General features: G+C 32.4%; 1 pseudogene; it reads left to right on the forward strand.

Annotated features, from left to right (window-relative positions):
• Positions 1 to 2,367: 2,367 nt before the first annotated feature.
• On the forward strand, positions 2,368 to 2,449 carry LOC125171345 (uncharacterized; annotated as a pseudogene).
• Positions 2,450 to 5,404: the final 2,955 nt, after the last annotated feature.

The following is a 5,404-nucleotide window of genomic DNA, read 5'->3' on the forward strand; positions in this document are numbered from 1 at the left end:
AAAATAGGCACAAGAAGTTGGATAGGGAAATGAGAATTTCGATTCACAGTTACTGTTTCTAGACATTGAAAATATGTGAAGAGCTAAATAAAAAATATTGAACAAATATGGCAAATTAAATGTTACTATTGGTGTGCCTGGGTGGCCCAGTCGGTTAAGCCTCCGAGTTTGGCTCAGGTCATGATGTCATGGTTCGTGGGTTCTGACCCCATGTTGGGCTCTGTGCTGATAGCTTGGATCCTGGAGCCTGCTTCAGAGTCTGTGTCTCCCTCTCTCTGCCCCTTCCCCACTCACATTCTCTCTCTTTCTCTCTTTCTCTCTCTCTCTCTCAAAAAAGTAAACCTTAAAAAAATTAAAAAGAAATGTTACTATTTAAAAATGTAGAGCTCTTGCATATTAATAAACTTGTCAGAGGGTATTAAATATTTTATAGAACACTAGAGAAATTCTGAAAATATGAATGTTAGTATTACAGTAAATGTCAATACACACAAAATAAAATATTAGGGGTGCCTGGGTGGCTCAGTGGGTTAAGTTTCTGACTACTGCTCAGGTCACGATGTCACAGTTTGTGAGTTCAAGCCCCATGTTGGGCTCTGTACTGACAGCTTGGAGCCTGCTTTGGATTCTGTGTCTTGTTCTCTCTCTGCCGCCTCTCTGCTTGTGCTCTCTCTCTCTCAAAAATAAATAAATGTAAAAATTATTTTTTTAAATATTAAATATACAATAAGCATTTTCCAGTGAATTTTGAAATGGCATTTTCAGCATGCTATTGTAGAAATGTAAATTGGTGAGGCTTTTAGGAATCCTTATTTAAAATCTCAAGACCCTCAAAGTGTTCAGATCATTTTCTGTGAATCCTCAGAAAATTTTTACAAAGGCAGTAATCAGAATTGCAACAAAATTTCATGCATAAAGATGCTAATTATGTGTGTATTCAGAGAGAGCCTCAAATAGAATATTAGATATTAAAAAATAGTGATTTATACATATGTAATTTATATAACCATCATATGTATACATATATTACATGATCGCATTTTAATATATATAAATCATAATGAAACAGTATAAGCATTTCTGAGTTTTTAGAATTTTATGGTATACTCACACTAGAGAAGACATAAAAATTATAATGACAATATAGAGGCAATAAAACAGTGAAAATGAATTATTAAGCATGTAGCAAATGTATTTGGTTTATTTCAATGTGAACTGATAATTCATGGCATTGTTTAATTTGACTTACTGAAATTTTACATCTATTCCCTTATAGCCTGTTATAAGGAATTATAATAGCTTAAACCTGTAATTTTTTTAAAAGTTTCTATTTATAAAAGTAAATTGATATTTTTCCACTCTGATATCTATCTAGCAAAAGTTAAAGAAATGTGCAAATAATCAGTAACTTAAAAAGACAAGATGTTTTAGCATTTCTGTACTTCTGGGAATTTTGATTTCTTGTATAGTAACCATTAAAACGTGTATCTACTTCCAAGACTTCTATAAAAAATCTTACGTGTGTTGATTTTCTTTCTCTCTCTATCCTGTTTTTTTAAATTCAACACCATAAAAAAGTGAATGGAAAGGGAATTGGTTATGAAATCAAGGATGTAAATTGCTATTTATCTTTTTTAAATGCCCCAAATATAAAAGATATGCCCATGGCCATTACATGCCACCATTTTCATCCTTGAGTCTTGTTTGGAATTTAAAGGTTTTAAATGCTGCTAGCCAAAAAAAAAAAAAAAAAAAAAAAAAAAGTTATAAATATTGTATTTTTAGGTAGAGTTACAGTCAAAAAGCTGTTTTTAAGTAGGAGGGTTGCTTTTAACTGGAGACCAGAAAACCTGCCAAGCATATGTCATAAATGGATTTTTAAAATGTTAGTAAGTTCAGTCACTGATTGATATGCTTTGAAAGACTATTCACTTAGGAGAAATCTCCATTTGTGACGCTAGAGTGTAAAATGGAAAAGGAGAAGAAATAAACTTACTTAAAGCGTTTATAGAAGATTTCCAGAGGCAGTAATAATTTTACCTTTGCACAATTATCAGTGAATGAAATTAGTGCTGGGGAAACCAAGGGATGCAAGCCAAGTACATGCTGGCTGGTTTTCTGTGGACTGCCCCACACATTTCTGCCAACAATCCTTAGCTCTGACCTTGAAACACCTGTTGGTTAGAAGGGACTGTCTGTCAAACTGAGCTTTGTAAAAATTGTTCAGTGCTTTTAAAATGTGGAAAGATGGAGTGAAATCTCAAACTCTCTTTTCTTCTGTAATCTGAGCATTTAAACAAAAATCTTTCAGTTCATTAGTCCCCCTCTCAGTTATCAAATGTAGTGTTTATAGAAAAAGGTGTTACAATCGCTTCTCGGCCTTTTGGCTAAGATCAAGTGTAGAAAAAGGTGTTATTTTAAAATAAAATAAAACTGATACAAACTTCCTAGATGGGGATTAGAAACTGTACAGTATTTAATTTAAATTGAAGCAAAAACTCCAGTGTGTTTAGTTTGGATGAATCAAATTGAAAAAAAAAAAAATAAAGAAGTACTCATAGTATGCCATTATTACTCTTTAGGTACTTTTTTGTTGTTGTTAATGTTTATTTATTTTTGAGACAGAGAGAGACAGAGCATGAGCTGAGGAGGGGTAGAGGAAGAGAGGGAGACACAGAATCGGAAGCAGGCTCCAGGCTCAGAGCTGTCAGCACAGAGCCCAACACGGGGCTCAAACTCACCAGCTGTGAGATCATGCCCTGAGCTGAAGTCAGACGCCCAACCAACTGAGCCACCCAGGCACCCCACTCTTTAGGTACTTTTGTACTAGAGTTTAAGTAATGAAATGAATGCAACAAATATTGCTCTTATCACCACTAAGAAATCCCCATTCATTCACCATCAATGGTATCAAATATTGCTATGTTCAACAATAGGAAAGTGAAAAGAGACTTGTTTGTAAATCTATACTCAGCTGATTAGCTAGTGTTACAGTTCTGTGCAATTAAATATAGTCTTTGTAAACTTCAGATTCCACTTTTATAAAATTAGATAGATAATTCTTTCTTCAGTAATGTGAAATAAAACTTTTATATGTTCCTCAGTTGGTCATTTATTGAGAAAATTTGAAAATAATAGAATAGATGTATGGTTTGCTGAAATATCACTAAGACTTTAGATTCATTTATTAAAAAGATTAGTCATTACTTAAAAGTAATTACTATAAAAATAAATATTAACACATGTTGACTTTGTATCTCATCATCATAAAGTATTTATACCTTTTTGATATAAAGTATAAAAATACTATGATATTGATTGGCTCCTTTTCAGAGTTCCAAGAACTGTTAAATTTACTTATAATTCTAAGATTATAAACTTTTATTAAGGAAAATTGAATTTATTAATATTTGGTTATAGACAACTTCAGTGTATTTGTTTAATTAAAATTATAAACTATATTTGACAGACTGTACCTACCAAAATTATAATTAGCTTACTATCTTTGGTTCTACTTTATTCTATAATTTGTAAGTTAAATTTCTTGACTAGTTAGTGTGAAAGCATTAAGATTCTTTAATCCCCAATTCACTCCCTATAGCCTTTTTATTAAAAAATTAACAGTATGCTTATTAAATAGATATTCAGAAGGTTCTAGCTGCTAGAAAGCCTAAAATATGACTTTCATGAATTTACAAGTCAAATGAAAAACTCGCTTACCATTTATGAGCTTCTATCCTAGATAAATTTATATGAAACAGACTGAAAAAGTGAGCAATTTAAGTGTCTAGGGCAAGTTAGTAATAAAACCTCAATTTCAATTTTTTCATAAAGAATGTAATCAAATATATAAGTCATTTGATAGTTTAATGAATAGAGAAGTGCAAATACCATAGTTTATTTGATAGAAGAAAATGTGTCTGATATTTCTATAATTACATCAATATAATGATGTCTGGTTACCTTTTGTTCAACCAAGTAAATTTGAAGATCTAATTGGCTTCACCAAACACTTTATGGATCAGGCAGCATCCCATAGCAAATAAAGAGGTATTTCAAGGAGCTGTACAAAATGAAAGATTCTATAGAGGATGGATGGGGACTAGAAAGTTATTAGCAAAAGAAAAGTATTGTTCCAGGTACACTGCTTTCTAGGGGAAATAGGGGTCTTATCATGTAGATTACCTCGTATTTCTTTAGTGGGTGGAGAGGACCCAGGAGATAGACTCCTTGGTAAGGACTAAAAAGTTCCTGGCTGACTGGTTAAGATTACATTTTGGGGGGAGGTCCAAACTGCAATTAGATTATGTATTGAGCACTGGTTTAGGAACTCTAAGTGGCACCATTTGGGAACTTTGTTTTTTTTTTTTTTTTTAACACTTTATTTAACACAAGACCTTAACCTCCAACTTCTTACTTGGGCATTCAGCACAGAGTTCATGTATATAATAGCTCTCAGCATTTCACTGTGTGTCAGCCTCCAGATGACCTACCTCCATATCCATGTGGCACAGACATGTGATACCGCATATAATGTATAAGCCAAAAATAATGAATTACTGTCAGTACTCAGCATGTAATATACTGTTCCTCATCTTTCTTCTATATTTTTAGACATTGTCAACTCCATCTGCTTTGCCCTTCCATCTGTGCATTGGAAAAATCTACCTTTTTTTCAACACTTAATTATTTTTATTAGCACCTTTCTCTCTATCATATTATACATAACTCTGTTCTTCAATTATAATATGTTTCAATCATATGTCTACTTTTCTCTTTTGCCCATTAGTATTTTAGTTCCCTGGGGAATATATTTTATTTCAAAGTTTTTATAGTTAGAAGTACTAACTATGTGTCTATACTCTATAAAACAAATGGAGTATACCTAAATTCATATTAAGTGAAAAATCTGAAAAGACTATATATTGTGTGATTTCAGAAATTGGACATTCTGGAAAATGCAAGAGTATAGACACAGTAAAACAAGTATAGACACTAAAATTTCCAAGGTCTTAGGGGAAGGGGGAGGCTCATATACATGAAGCATATCTTTTGTGTGATGAAGCTATTTTTTTACAGTATTTGTTATGGTGGTACATGACATTATTCATTTGTCAAAACCCATAAAACTTTACAGCACAGAGTCAAGATGATTTTATTTGTATGTGTAACTTATGTTATAGGAGGCTCAAGAAGTTAATGATGAATGAAAATAAAACGGGAATAGGAAAGAAATAAAATATTTTTTTCAGTGGAGGATAACCCTTGTCTGCTTTAAATTCGGTGTGCTGATTGAAGGGTGATTTATCCATCTCTCAAAGAACATATGTGAAACTCTCACACTTTCTCTATTCCCTACCACTTCTCTTTTAGGACACATTTTCTTTTGTGATTAAAATTAGCA

The sequence above is a fragment of the Prionailurus viverrinus genome, chromosome B4 (assembly GCF_022837055.1).
Source record: "Prionailurus viverrinus isolate Anna chromosome B4, UM_Priviv_1.0, whole genome shotgun sequence".
In the NCBI taxonomy this organism is placed as follows: Eukaryota; Metazoa; Chordata; class Mammalia; order Carnivora; family Felidae; genus Prionailurus; species Prionailurus viverrinus.